General features: G+C 42.9%; 1 long non-coding RNA gene across 4 annotated transcripts in view; it reads left to right on the plus strand.

The window, feature by feature from the left end:
- The window catches only part of LOC116823524 (uncharacterized), a 228,785-nt gene that overhangs the window by 202,523 nt on the left and 10,532 nt on the right, over positions 1-15,730 (plus strand). For 3 of the 4 annotated variants that reach the window (XR_012655500.1, XR_012655502.1, XR_012655501.1), the window contains one exon: positions 12,031-12,172. The exons of the other annotated variant lie outside the window; for it this stretch is intronic. This is a non-coding gene — a long non-coding RNA (uncharacterized LOC116823524). The remainder of the gene's footprint in view (positions 1-12,030; positions 12,173-15,730) is intronic. 4 annotated transcript variants of the gene reach the window in all.

The raw sequence follows: 15,730 nt of genomic DNA on the forward strand, positions 1-15,730 counted from the left end.
CTTCCCATGTTTCCAGTAAGTCTCCAATTTATTATTCTTTTGTCACAATCTAACTGATACATCAGCATATAAGTTTTAAGGGCTTGATTTTGCTTCTGATATATGGGTGTATATCTTGTAAGATCAGTGTAGCAACTGCATTTACAAGTTGCGGTGTCACTGCACATGCTCCTATCTGAGAACCGGTTCAGCTGAAATTGGGACTTTGTCCAAAAGATAAAATGCTGCTCTCAACCTATTCACCCAACTTCTGTTATACAGACAAACACTAGAAGGTGTTGGGGGCTGGTGGAAATGGGAATTGGTAATATGAGTTGTTTAATGGCTCCCATTCTTAAGGATACCCTGTGATCTACTGGAGCGGAAGCAGGATGCTCTGACCCACTCACTGTATGACAGCAAGCCATGTCACCTCCCTGTTAAATAAAACCAGCCCAGCTGTAAAAATGTATGAAATTAAAAATATATACTAAACTTACTGTACAAGGGCCTAATTCTATGTGGTACTCAGCCTTCCAATTCAATTTCATCCCAATGGGAGTTGGAGGAACTCAGTACCTCATGAAATTAGGATTTAAATAACTTTAATAAAATGGACCTCTGTGGTTTAAGGGCTTCTGTTTCATTCCCTCACGCCTTCTCCCCTGCTGTTGTCAGCTGCTGCCTGGCACCTTTTTATCCATCCAGAATGCTCAGCTGCCTTCCTGACTGTTACCAGTTTTGATATGTCATCAGTGGGCAGGTGGTCTTCCTGTGCTGAGTCATGTAGCCTGCTTCATGACTCTGGAATCCGTTTCTGGATGCTTGTCTCTTAACCCTGTGATTTCCACTTCCCCTTTGTGCAGTGCCCATCTTTCCTAACATGCCATACTTGTGTATCATCCTGGTCTTGAGCAAATACCTCCTCTTACGTTACAGAAAAAGAAAATCTCCAGGCCTCGGTAACATTTTCAGATTCAGTATAGGTGACAAACAGATAGTTACCATGCTGAGAAGCTAATAGCACCTTTCATCCCTTAACAATCCCCAAAATGCTTCACGCACATTTTGGGCCTAATTCTCTATTTTCTTATGTCAATATTACTCTACTGTAACTCCACTGAATTCAGTGAAGTTACATCAGCTTTATGGTGACAGCCACTATGAAAACTTGGAGTGAGAGCAGCAGCCATGGAGAGAACAGGCACACAAAATATTGCACAGCAGTAGGGAAAGTTTGGAAGTATAATAGTAAAATTTTAAAAAGCAAACAAGATTAGGGAGTGAAATAAACCCTCAAATTTCAGGGCATAAACCAGCCTTTAAGGCCTAACCCATATGTAAAGTTTTGCCAGTGGGTATAGTATGCCAATTTCTGTGTTCCAGTGGGCAAGGACTTGGAGCAAACCTTTTTATGGAAAGTGCCGTGAGGCCTTTATTGTCCATACAGAGACAGGACAGAGACAAGGCTTTTGTTCTATTTTAAAGGGGGGGGGGGGGGAAAAGCATGCATGCACACACAGCAGACTTCATGTAACTCCTTTTATTTTCTTCAGAAGGATAATTGGCTGAGTTAAACAATGCTAGGATTCTAGACTGATTCCAGGAAGTCTGAGTATTCCAAACCTGGGACCTGCTCTTGCTGTCCTTATACAGATAAAACTTCCATTGGTTTCAGCAGGAGTCTTGACAGCATGAAGACTGCAGAAGCAGGGTGTCCCTAAGCCAGATGCTAGGACTGGATGACAGAGGATGGATCACTTGATAATTGCCCTGTTCTGTTAATTTCCTTTGAAGCATCTGGCATTGGCCACTGTCAGAAGACAAGATACTAGGCTAGATGGACCACTGGTCTGACCCAGTATAGCCATTCTTATGTTCTAAATTTAGACCACTGTTATCCCCTGTGATAAATCAGATTAAACAAATTATAAGTAACTTTAAAAAAATAAAAGCAATATAAGGGAACACTACAGTTTTGCACAGATCCCTACAATGATTATCATGTCATTAAATTTTTCCTGAACTATTAAGAGTGTAGCCACACCTAATATTTTTGCTGAATTGAGTTTGTCCAGAAGAAACTAATTGGACCAATGGTCAATTGGATTACGCCAGGATTTATGGCCCATTGTCCATACTTCCTATAATTGTTGCCATTTTAGAAAACAAATTTATTAACCACCAAGCATAATTTATTATAAAATAGAATTTTAGATGATTTTTGCCATAGTTTTAGGGCAGTAGTGGGCAACTTACAGCCCACGGGCCTCACGCAGCCCACCAGCGGATTACCCTGACTGTATCCTGATGCTTCCTGCAGCTCCCATTGGCTGGGAACGGCGAACCACAGCGACAGGGAGCTGCGGGCGGCCGTGCCTGTGGATGGTTCATGTAAACAAACTGTCTCGTGGCCAGCCAGCGGATTACTCTGACGGGCTGCAGATTGCCCACCACGCTCTAAGGTATTAAAATGTCATTGCTTCAGAGAATAGGGAAAAAAAGATGAGCTTTGAATCAAAGATACTGTAACACCTAGAAGATTCAGCTTTTGTTTTTAATTTTCCAGTTTTCTGCTGGCCTCTCTGCTATCAGCTCTGTGTTGGAAAAACAGCAACAAAACCAATGTGACACTTTTCATTAGGTTCCCTCTGAGATTATAAATGTACAGTGCTCCCTTTTGAAAGGAGTTTTTAATTAATGAGTTAAGTGTATTTGCTAGTTGCATTTCTGAATGGAAGCGGAGGTGACCTCATTCTAAACTGTTGTCAGTCTCATGATCCTGTCATTCTGTCTGTATTTTAAACAGGGATCCATCAGCTGATCTAACTTGGATAAGCTGCTTGGGAAATGCTTTCCAACTCTGTTGTTTCAGTAGATCAGTTCTTTAAAAAAAAACCTACATTATCTCCTAGGAACAGAAGACTTGCAACATTAGCTCAAACGAGCGATCCCCATCTAGTCTCATATCCTGTCTCCAACAGCGGCCAGTACCAGATTCTTCCAGGGAGCTCTTAGAATCCCTGTGATTGATAAATATTAAATAACTTTGCCTCTAGTTAAGAAGACATTTTCCCCAGTGGGAGTTAACTGTTGACTTAAGCCCTGAAGCATGAGGGTTTCTACTTCTTTCATCCTATCCAGTGTAATAAATGTGGAAGTTATCATTATCCATATAAATGTCTAATTCTTATTTTTGAATCCTATAAAGCAGCGGTTCTCAACCTTTTTTCTTTCTGAGCGTCCCCCCGCGCCCCCCCCCCCCCAGCATGCTATAAAAACTCCATGGCCCACTTGTGCCACAATAACTGGTTTTCTGCATATAAAAGCCAGGGCCTGCGTTAGGGGGTAGCAAGCAAGGTAATTGCCTGGGCCTCCACACCACGGGGTTTCCCACAAAGCTACATGGCTCAGGCTTCACCTTCAGCGCCAGCTGACAGGACTCAGGAACCTGGGCTCCAGGCCCATTCAGTGAGGCTTCAGCGTTCTGCCCTGGGTCCCAGCCAGTTTAATGCTGGCCCAGCTTGGTAGCCCCCCTGAAACCTGCTCAAGGCCCCCTAGAGGGCCTCGGACCCCTGGTTAAGAACTTCTGCTATAAATGTCTTTGCGTCGATGGGCTCTTGTAACATTCAGTTCTACAGCTTAATTATTCACTGTATAAAAATATTTTAGAGTGCATTTCCTCTCTAAACTGGAGGGCAGTTCTTGAGGGCAGAGGCTGTCATTTTCTATATATTTGTGAAGGACATGGCACAATGGCCCTCTGACATGGTTGGCCTCTAAGCTCTGTCATAATATAAATGTTACATAATAGTAAAAATTCTAATTTCATTGAATATCCTCTTGCTGTCATCTTAAAAGGATGAATAGGAGTGTCTGGCTTATCTCTTTTTTCCATCCATTATTTTGTATACCTTTATCCTGTCCCCTCTTATTTGTCTCACGTCTCTAAACTAAACAATTCCAGTCTTTTCGAGCACTTCATCTCATCTAAGGCTTGATGTTTCCAGTGTATCGGCTGTAAGACTGTTGAAACTCTCCATTAATTGTTACACAATTATTTTCATTAGCCCAGCTGTGCAGTAACGTAAGCTCACAACTAAAGTTATTTGAATTTTTGATGACAAGACAACAGTGCTGGAATGAAGTACTTGGTCTTTAATCAGGCAAACTCCCACTGATTTTAATCACTTTACTTTTTACTGTCTTTTTGCACATCTCAAGCTTCTGGGCTTGTCTCTTTAAAGCCCCCAAACCAGAGCTGGACTGAACAGTGTGCCAATAATTCCTTTACCAGGGAACTAAAAATGCAGCTGTTTTGTTTTCTAGAATTGGCCTGGAGAAACCTGTGAGGTCAATGAGCTTGATAGCTTTAATGGGCCTTCTCTCCACTTTGCAAAACATGTTAAGAGCTGTGGTCTGGAACTCCCAAGTTTACCTCACTTATTTGCTTTCTGGTGCTTATTACAAGGGAGAGTTCAAATCTTTGTGGTTTAAATGCCAGTGCAATCCAAGATGGTGTTCTCTTTGCTGCTTTCCAACCTTTATTTAGGCAAAAGGAGTAATAATTTCCCTAAAATAAGCCACACTTTTCAAGATTAACTGTGAGAGCTGGACCTTCAGTGGTGTAAATTGACATAGGTCTATTTGCTTCATTGCCAGTTTATACAAGCCAAGGATCTGATCCCTGAGTTCAACCTAATAATCCAAACTCAGGTGCGGGATTCTGAACTCCTGTGTCTAAACAACCTCTGATACAAACTATCTCAGTGGCATTGGGAAAATCACAGAAACTCTCTTGCCATCTGTAAAATGGGGATAATGCATTTACCTGAAAGGATTATTGTGAGGATTAATTAGTCTTTGTGCAGGGCTTTCAGGGTATGAAGTGCTCAGTATAAGTATTACCAAGCTTTAACATCCCACAGTCCAGGGGTTTTATGTTGTTGTTGTTTTGTTTTTTGTGTTCTCTCTCTCTCAAGTCTCTGGACTTTGGAAATGGTTCTCCTATTTCTTAGTATCTTCTCCATTCTCCAAAGATCTGAGTCACCGCACAGGATACATCTGCCCTCTGGAGGTTGGTTCAAAAGAAAGAGAACCAAATTTTCAAAGGGGTCTCTGAAATTGTGGGTACAGTGCCAGGTGTCTGGATTCTTGTGCATACAAAAACCCAGCGCTATGAGAACAAACTGCTTTCTTGTGGGCAAAAACTCAGGGGCTGAGGCTGGTACCTGCATTCTTAGAGGCTGCTGTTGAAAATGTGGCTTTTCAAAGAGGTACTTTCATGGTTGAAAAGAAATCTATCAGACAGCTTGATTCCCAGATAACAAGAGGGGAAAGCTACCTATCCCACTATAAAGGCACAGAGGGCCCTGACAAAAATGGAACCGCACAGTTCCACTGTGCAGGTGGTGAGGGAGGATGCTGGGAACTTACACAGAGAAGAGGAACAAAGCTGTGCCCCAGCATCCAGGAAACGTGTGGACAGGATGGATCCTCTGGACATTGTTTCCTACAGAGGGGCATGCTTTAGTAGCAGAGGGCATTGCTGCACTGAGAGCATAATGGTACCCACAGAGCACTACTCCAGGGTGGAGGGCAGATTCTTTCTTGTCCTGCACGTCCCCACAAATCTCCCCAGGGCACCACCCAGCTACTCAGGCTGATGGCTTTGTAAAGTATTCGGCATGAAGACCACAGGTGTACCTAGGATTGCAGGACAGCAGCCAGCACAGCACAATCCATTCATAAGCACCAGGTGGGCTCTTCATGTCTGATTTTTGAATGCACACATTTCACTCAGGCAGATCTGGCTCTTGATTAAAAAAAAAACAACAACTTAAACCGCCCTCCATCAAAAATCAATGACTGCAATAGAATATCAGAGAATTGAGCAACATGTGAAGGACATGTTGTTTCCTTTAGGGTACTGACTAAAGGTTACGTCACTTGGATACTTTGGATGTTTGTGAGCACTACAGGACTTGGAAAGGGAAAGCAAAAAGGAAAAACACTGGGGAGGTGAACAATTTGTTTTGTTTTATGACTCTCTTAGTAGTTTAACGAGGGAACGATTACTCATGCTCTGTCACTACAGATCTAGAAAATTCTGCTGGGCTTAAAAACTGGCAGGAAAAAGTAGTTTCCTAAAAAACAATGAATTAATTACACAAAGGCCATTACTCAGGAGTCCCTGGTGACTAGGAAGAGACAGAGTATGACTTGTGCAAGAGTCAGGATTTGTTTTAAATCTCCCCCTTCCGCCCGCCCGCCCTCCGCTCCTAAGACAGCCCTTTTCGGCCTCTTCAGGGGGAAGGGATAGCTTAGTGGTTTGAGCATTGGCCTGCTAAACCCAGGGTTGTGAGTTCAGTCCTTGAGGGGGCCATTTAGGGATCTGAAGCAAAAATCTGTCTGGGGGTTGGCCCTGCTTTGAGCAGGGGGTTGGACTAGATGACCTCCTGAGGTCCCTTCCAGCCCTGAGATTCTGTGATTTCAGGGAAAATGATTGATTGGCCCAGCACCTTCTACCAAATCCTGTTTCCCTCAAAAATGAGTGGGTGAGCCAGACATTTCCTGAAGAGGGAGATTCAGAGGACAAGTCTCCCACCCATAAAAGAAGATAAAGCATTTGTGGAGCTTATGCCATGGGGGGGGTGAAAGACAGGGGAATTGTTGGATCTCCTCAGCTCTCCAAAGCAAGAGAGAAAAGGGATCAGAAGGATTCAGTTCAGTTTTGGTGTAAAGATTTGTTGGGGGAGGAAGGGCAACGGTTTTTTATTCAGATGGTTCACACATCTTTAAACCTACCCTCAGCTGCATGACCCACATTCCCATGCATTTTAACCTTTCCACTGCTGCATGAGTGTGGGTTCTTGTAGAAGTTTGCAACAGTGTATCCTGTGCACTTGTAATTCATATCTGGTCCACTGTGTCCACTTACGTGCAGCATATGCACCTCGTCCCTTTATGCTGGAAGCCTGTTGCAAGTTTTTTGGGACTGGAAAACAAATATGCTGCTGTTACATGTTGGAATTTTACTGTGGAATGTAAACAGAGGGCTTCTGTAATATGCAAACACAAATGGTGTGCATTTCATACCAAAACCCCCAACATTTTTACAGTAGAACCTCAGAGTTACAAACACTTCGGGAATGGAGGTTGTTCTCAACTCTGAAATGTTCATATGGTGGTTCTTTCGAAGGTTTACCACTGAACTGACCTAAAACAGCCTTGAAACTTTATTATGCAGAAGAAAAATGGTGCTTTCAACCATCTTAATTTAAATGAAACAAGCACAGAAAGTCTCCTTGCCTTGTCAAATCCTTTTTTTAAACTTTCCCTTTAATTTTTAGTAATTTATGTTTAACACAGTATTGTGCTGTCTTTGCTTTTTTTGTTTTGGTCTTTCCTGCTGCCTGATCATATACTTCTGATTCCAAATGAGCTGTGTGGTTGACTGATCATTTCGTAACTCTGGTATTCGTAACTCTGTGGATCTACTGTACTACGGTATTGGAATAAGTTATTGGGTTTCTTTTGCCTACAGTGCAGATCACCCAGGAGAGGATGGGGAAAAAATGTGTCCAGCATAATATACTTCAAAAGTTTCGTATAATCATTGCAAACTGAAATTAACCAGGCTTTCTAAGGGTGTTGTTGTTGTGTACAATATGTTCTGTACTTACCCTACTAAGACTTTGTTCTATTTCCATGCTGTGTAGCCTGAATCATTTTCCCCTCTACCATGTAAGTTACGGAAGTTAGCTTTGGCATTGTTAAAGTCATTCTTTTTTTTTTCTTCTCAGCTTCAGTCCAGGATGTTATCAGTTTTCCAGGGAAATCCAAGGGTAATGCTTCAAAGCTTCTGGAATTTGAGCTTATGTCTGAGAGGTGCACATCTGTGCCTCTTGATTTTTCGAATTCACTCTCGTCCATTAAATTTATGGTGCTGATGTGGTTTTGAATTTCTTCTTTCAAAAGCACTAATGTTAGCTTATGTCTTAGTGTTGGATCTTTGCCCTGGATGTAGGACCCAATGCCTGAGACAAAAATAGAGTTCTTGCTACATACACTACGAAAAAGTGTTGAATCTTATGCCAAAATGCCAGCTTTTAGCTTTACTAATGACCTCATCAGAATAGGCTTAAATATAAAGCGAGGCCTTTGAACTGGATCTGCCATGGATTGGGAGCTAGTTAAAGGTGTTTTTAAAGATAGGAGTGATGTGAACTGCATCACTGATTATGCTGGATCTAAAAACTAAGACGGAGACACTAGAAAAAGGAAGTAGTGTGTGTGGTGGCTAGAGCAGTGGAGTGGATATCAGAACTTACGAGTTTTATTTCTGTCTCTGCTGCTGACTCACTTTTGGTTCACTGGGCAGTATAGTTAAGACATGGCTGAGCACCCGGTGTTGCGATTGAAATAACTGCAAGTTATTAGCACCTCTGAAAATGAGCATCTTATCCTCTCTGGGGAAAATTTATTTACTTACCCCGCACATGGGCTCGGAGGCTTGAGTCATTAATGTCTGTAAAGTGCTTTGAGATCCTCAGCTGGACGGTGCTATATATGTGCAAAGTATCTTCTCATTATTTATGTATAATTGTATAATTAAATATGAAGATTAACTGTATTAAATATCTGTCTCAGAACAGGTAGTTAATGTTTATGAGGTACTTAGAAATCCTTGCAATAAGGGGTAGAATTCAGATAGGAAGTGACAGGATGAGGCTTTCATTACAGAAGTCGAGGCAATCCAGTGTATATGGCATAGTGCAGTTGAGATCCCAAATTCTACCCTAGCTGCCAGGCATCCTATGATCCTTTATTCTTGATAAGTATATCTCCCAACCCCTCACCGCCACCTTGTCCTCCACCTCCATCTTTGGTGTAATGGACCCTGGCTGGTAGGAAGTGTTCTAGACCAGAGTGATGATCTTCCCTGCAGGTCTCACATGCTGAACTGTACATTTCTATCCCATAATGTGCTACCAACAGCTATTGTTCACGTTGCTAGTTCAATGCGTCCCATTTGTTTATTGTGTCACTAAAACATTTTGGATCTGACGTTACTGTTAATTGTAAGAACATTTGCAAATCTTCTCTAGATAGAGTTAAACCTGCTCACATGAGTAACTGATGCAGGGCCAGGCATATAATGCAAGCCAAATATTGCTGTCACTTATGCTTATGCAGTTGCACTGGTTTCAGCTGAGAGCAGAAGTTGGCCTGCTACCATTTGGGTATGGAGAACACCCAGTGAAGTCATGTCTTAAAACGAGTTTCCAAGTCACTATAAATCACCTGTCTGTCCCTTTGACTTTTGTTGTAAAAAAATTCATGACCTAATAAATATTTCAAATTTAAACTATAACTTTTCCAGGGTAAAGTAACTTGGTTTAGTAAAAGAACTTGACACTTATATTCTTGTATTGGTTTTAGGGCTATGTAAGGCTCAGAGGAAGTGGAAAATATAAGTGCAAAAAAAATTGTCATTGTATTATTCCATCTCGCACAGTCCCTGAGAAACTCCAGAAGGTAGTTACTGGGGATTGAAACCAGCAACCTACTACAGAGATGCAAGACTCCATAGTCCAAGTGTAAAAAGATAAATTAAGGAAGGGGTTTTTTTCCAAGCTGTTACCAATAGTTGAGAGATAAAACTATGTTTAGAGCACTTGATGCTAGGCCTGGACTAGCATACCACTTTCCACCATGTGGAGGACCCCTAGTTTAACACGTGTGGTTCATTTCCCTAGGGCTGAATGGGCTAGGAGAGCCCTTAAGGGAGAGGGTGCATCGTGCTGCAGGTACCCTCTTCTGCCCAGTGCTGGAACCTTTCTGACAACTTGCACAGGCTCCAGGAGTCAAAGTGATAGTCTGCTAGGCTCAGGCCTGTCAGGTTTGTGAAGAGTGAAAGGGGAAAATGGTGTGGGGTAAAGAGGAGGGAGAGACTGGGGCTCTGAAGAATGACCCTGTTTTCTCTCCCTCAAAACACACATCCAGAAGGGAGGGGCAGTGTCACACGCTTTCCATCTGCCCATGGCATGCTGTGGCAGGCTCGTTTTGCGAGGCCCTTTCACTCAGAATGCACATGGATATAAAAAAAATCAATATTTTCCTTTTTTGAAAACATTCTCTAGAACTTTGTTTACGCAAGCTGACAAGTCACCTGATTAAAATCTGTAGGCTTCTGATCTCACTGTATTTAACGTCAGTACGTTGTCATTGTTCAATGTAGCAAAGTTTGCTGAGTCATGCAGTCAACAAAACTGTTCGCTGTCTGACGACGTGAACTTTTGAAGCCCCGGATATATATATTTAGTGCCAGTATAGAAGATAGTGTCCAGCCTCTGTTAATGTTTAGCAAAGCTTATTTAATTTTCACATAAAAGATCCACTTAGTTTATTTTGCTAATACTATCACTGCACTGTTTGTTTTCACTGGATGTGAATTCTTCACTATTTTTCTGCCGAGAGGAAGCACCAGCTGAAATTGTCAGAACTACTACAGAGATGTATAGTGTAGTTGAAAAATTACTGTATGCTATCCTCCATCTGATAGGTATGTGATTAAAGGAACCTGCAAATGCTGACTGTCTGACACTATAGTGCCACGGTCTGTGAATAGCGGTGCACTTGTTACTTATTGCAAATTCATGCCTTCATTTGCAGACCTATATACATGCTATATTTAAGTTACCTAAAGTGTAAAACTTGACAGTCAATATTTTTTTTTTTTTTAGTAAGTGTGTCTGGGCCAGATTTTCAAACGACTTTGCCTAAATTGTGCCTATAAATCATTCATTTGCTCATATTAGTGAGCCCTTCAGTCATAACTGTCCATTTTATGGCACCTTAGAGACTAACAAATTTATTTGCTGTAAGGACTCCTCGTTTTTGCTGATATAGACTGATATGGCTGCCCCTCTGAACCCTGTCCATTTTATGTTCAGAGTTGCCTCTTTAGACAAGACAGTTAGTTCTTCAAACTGAGCACACAGTGATACCTTAATGAGGACCCAATCCAGTTCCCATTGACTTTGGTGGAAATTGAATCAGGCCTTTAGCGATCTGGAAAAATGTGCAATTTTATTTCAGCTTTATAAATCCTCTGCTGCTTATTCCAACTCTCCCCGAAGGCTCACCATACAGACTTATACCCTCGTTTTGCAAATACTTAGCCACTTGCTTAACTTTATACACTGCATAGCAGGCTTTGGGCCTCAGAGAGTATATTACATTACATTAATCTGAAACACTTCTATATTTTCAAGGTGTCATATTAACCAAACTTCACAAAATGCCCTAGAAAGTAAGTTAGTATCCTCCTTTTACAGGTGGTGAAACTCAGATACAGAGACGATAAAGGCCAAACCTTTCTCCCAGCAAAGTCAGTGAGAAGGTTTCCAATAGCATTAATAGGCGCAGACGTGTGGTAAATGCTGCAGAGTAAATCCATGGCTGATTTGGGATTAAAATTCAAGATTTCCTGGCTTCCATGCTCAGACCATGACATGCTGACTTTGATTACGTAGCATTCATTTCAAATGTAGTTGCTGTTATGATAGGCAGGGCCATATTTCGCTACTAGTGAAAACTCTGAAATTAACCCAACGTAAGTGTCTTGAGTAAAGCAGAAAATATTCTGCAAGAAAGGGAATTTTACTCAGTATTCAACAGTCATGTCTCCTATCTCTAACCTCATTGTATTTACTGTGTGAAACATCACATTATACTAATTTAATCAGATCTAAAACTTGCATGGTGGGTGTTTTAGCATCAGTGAGCATTATTGTATTAGGGTGTCCGTTTTTATTAATATGATTTATTTTGTGCAGCAGCATTAGTCAAATATACTAGCCAGATATTAAGATGCTGGATAACAATAACCAATAGCATTTATAGTTATATGCATGTTGAGATAGGGGTAATGAAATCTTGTGCTTCAAAATTTCCTCTACTTGGTCTAGGGGATAAGAAGGAATCTTTGTCCTATGTACAGCATTAAACAGAAAGGTATTTTCCACCTCCCTCTGTATATTACAGGATTACAGATTTGATGGACTATTGGTGTGATAAGAATTTAAGAATTACCATGCTGGCGTCAGAAACCAAAATCATCTAGCCCAGTGTCCTGTCTTCCAAACAGGGCCAATGCCAGGTGCCCCAGAGGGAGTGAATAGAACAGGTAATCAAGTGATCATCCCCTGTTGCTATTCCCAGCTTCTGCAAACGAGGCTAGGACACCATCCCCTGACCATCCTGGCTAATAGCCACTGATGGACATTCCTCCATGAATTATCTAAGTCTTTTTTTAACCCTTTATAGTCTTGGCCTTCACAATATCCTCTGGCAAAGATTTCCAGAGGTTGATGTGCATTAGATGAAGAAATAACTTCCTTTTGTTTGTTATAAAACCTGCTGCCTATTAATTTCATGTGGTGACCCTAGTTCTTGTGTTATGAGAACACTTCTGTGGTATCTAGCTGTCCCAGTCCCAGACCTGAACTTTAGCGTCCACAATCTGGTCCTGTCCCAAACCTGGACTTTTGCGTCCAAAGTTTTGGGGGCTTACCTGAAACTCCCCCAAGCTCACTACCAGCTTGAATTATTCTCGCTGCCACCAGATCAGGAATTAATCTATGGGGCCTGATCCCCCCTTTCCTCCCTCTGGTGTCCCCAACCTCCCTTGGTGGGACACCCAGATTCCCAATCCCTTGGATGCTAAAGCAGGGAAAATAACCCCTTCCCCCTCCTTATCAGGCTTGCCTCGCGGCTAACCTGTGTGACCCAGAACCAGCTTTTTTGCTTCCCTCGGACAATGGAGATGCAAAATACCCACAGCTGTGGCTCTGCCACCCCCTCTGCGTCAGGAACGAGGGAAAAACTGTAACCCCAGCAAGAACAGAGGAGAATTCTTCGTCTTCTTCCCGTAGTCTGCTCTTCCCTGGACCCAATAGGAATAGCCACAGCCTGGCCTTTCCTTTGCCTCCCTAGGAAAAGAACTTTCCACAAGGTTTAAAAAGAAAACTTTATAGAAAAAAAAAGAAAGAAAATACAAAACAATAATCTTGCATTAGAAACTCAATACAGGCTCTTGCTTATAAAAAATATGAAAGACAGTCTGAGTTTAAAAAGATAGCCCCGAATTAAAACCAGTCCAACCAATCCACATACATGTAAATACAACCCACAGCTCCTCATAGCCGAATTGCTGGGGTTTCTTTGATCACAAATGTGTAGGAGACACTTGGAGATAAGATGAGTTAGGAGGAAGCTTGTTAACTCACAGCCGAGAAAACAACAAAAGACACAGCGCCATCCACATCTATTTGTACAACCCAAAGTTCCTCATAGCCGAATTGCTTTGGGGTTCCTTTTGTACTCACAGACTTTTGTGTCGTAGCTATAATATATTGAAATAAGAAGGAGTTAGAGGGAAACCTTGTTTATCTCACAGCCGAGAAGAACAAAGCCCCATTATACAATCTCCTGAATCCCCCTGACTTTAAACAATCAGTTCTCTGATTGTGTCCTCTGGTCAGGTGTTTGGTTACCCTTTCCAGGTAAAAAGAACTTAACCCTTACCTTACCTATCTAGTTATGCACGACGCCCCAAATCACCGACAGTAGAAAAGTTTCACTGAGGTGATTTCTACCTAGAACCTTAAACTAAACAGAGGAATACCAACACATGCACATAGAAATAAAGTATGCAAAGTAGAAGATTTCAACATCTTCAGGAAAAGCCACTTTAGCGCAGCATGGTCAGTTTGTAGCTGGAAGCGTCGTCCCCAAACTAATGGACGTAGCTTTTCCAGGCGTACACAATGGCATAGCATTTTTCCCACTGACTGACCAGTATCGAAAGGCCCACCAATCCTGGTGAAAATGTCTGTTAGGCCTGGCACACTGCTTTAGCCCTGTGTTGTGTAGAGCAACTGCATCTGGCCATCGGGTAGCAAAGTCCACGAAAGTCAGTCCGTACTGCTTTCCCCTGGGTGTCTTCTTTGGAAAAGGACCCAGAATATTTCCAGCTTCTTGCTGAAATGGAACCTCGTTATGGGGTGGTGGAGAGGGGCTCGGACCAGATCTTGAGGCTTTGCCACTGTTTGGCCCACCTCACAAGACTGGACATACTGGGCAACTTCCTTGCCATCCCCTCCCAGGTTAGAAGGATTTCTCCACCTGTCTTTGGTTGTGTTCATCCCGCATGACCACTGGATGATCATGGGCTAAGCTTACGAGCTTCCCCGGTATGTAGTTGGAACCACCAACCGTTGGTGCGGCTGCCATTTTTCCTGGCGTCCACACAGAAGAGTTTTCTTTATAAAAGTCCTTGGTCTATAACAAACCGGGATCGGTCAGAAGAGCTGGAGAGGCGGTGGGTTGCTCCGTGCCGCCGCCCAAGCTGTCTGAAGGCTGTCATTTGCTTTCCTGCTCAGTCTGGAACTGTCCCTTGAAGCTGGGGCCTTCAGTCTTCCTCAGACTGGGGACTTGGGCTTGGTCCCTCTGGAAGAGATGTAGATGATGGGTTGTTTCTGTAGCTGGTGTACCGCTGTCCGCTGGTGCACCTGGTGGTATTTCAGGCTCTGCTGGCCTCTTTTGGTATTGTGTTGTTGCTTCTGCAGTTTAGGCTCGTGGCCTCTTCTGGCGTTGGGGTTTCTGTAGCTGGTGTACCGCTGTCTGCTGGTGCACCTGGTGGTATTTCAGGCTCTGCCTGAGCCTCTTTGGTATGGTTGTTGGTTGCTTTTGCCAGTTGAGGCTCGTTGGTCCCTTCTGGCGTGGGAGTGCTGAAGCTGGATGTACCGCTGTCCGCTGGTGCACTGGTGGTATCTCAGGCTCTGCCTGAGCCTCTTTGTATGGTTGTTTGTTGCTTTTGCCAGTTGAGGCTCGTTGGTCCCTTTTGCATTGGGGTTGAAGAGGTGGCGGCACTTGCTTGTGCTGGTGCTGATTGCTGTTCCAGTTCCGGGCCTGGGACTGAGAGTGCTGTGGCTGGTTTAAGCTGTTGACATGGGATCCGGGTCCACTACCTCAGTCAGGGTGTCTGGTAGCACAGACAGGTTGTCTGTGTCCGCACCTGCTTGTAGTTGGAAAATTTCCGGTGTGGTTGAACCACAAGTGGTGTCGGAGGTTAGGAGGTGTAGAGCCTTTTGCCTAGCCAGCTCCATCTCTAAGGCCTGCTTGTGGGCCTCTCTCTGTAGTTGCAGCTGTCGTCGGAAGGCTGCCTCATGGTCTCGAAGTCGTCGTTCGTGATCTGCGTTTTTGGCTTCTGTCTTTTGTGTGCTGCCTCTTGGCTTCTTGTTTGGCCTTAATTAGTTCCAGCTGTCTTCTATGTTCATTTTCGTCCTCTAGGGCTGTTGCCGGGCCCTTTCCTTTTTTCTGTCTTTTTGGAACTCATGGTTACTTTCTTTCTTGTGTTGGAGTGCCCTCTGTGTTTGTTGGCTGAATTGCTGGCTTTCTGCTCCTGAGATTTGTCCTAGCAACTGCTTTGACTTGTTCTAGCTCTGTTGGATAGGCAATTGAACCAAACAAAGCTACTGTATTCACCTGTGTGCGTTTGCTGGCTGGGTACTTAAGTTCCCATTTTTTAACAAAAGATCTGTAATGGGTCTCTTTAATGACTTAAAAAAAATTTGCAAGCTGCTAAAAGCAGCAGAAACTTTTTTCTCTCTGGCACTTGTAAACCAATCTCTTTCCTCACTGCTACTGTGTGTGATTGCTAGCAAGCACTCTCAACGGGAAT

This window comes from Chelonoidis abingdonii, chromosome 1, assembly GCF_003597395.2.
Source record: "Chelonoidis abingdonii isolate Lonesome George chromosome 1, CheloAbing_2.0, whole genome shotgun sequence".
Classification (NCBI taxonomy): domain Eukaryota; kingdom Metazoa; phylum Chordata; order Testudines; family Testudinidae; genus Chelonoidis; species Chelonoidis abingdonii.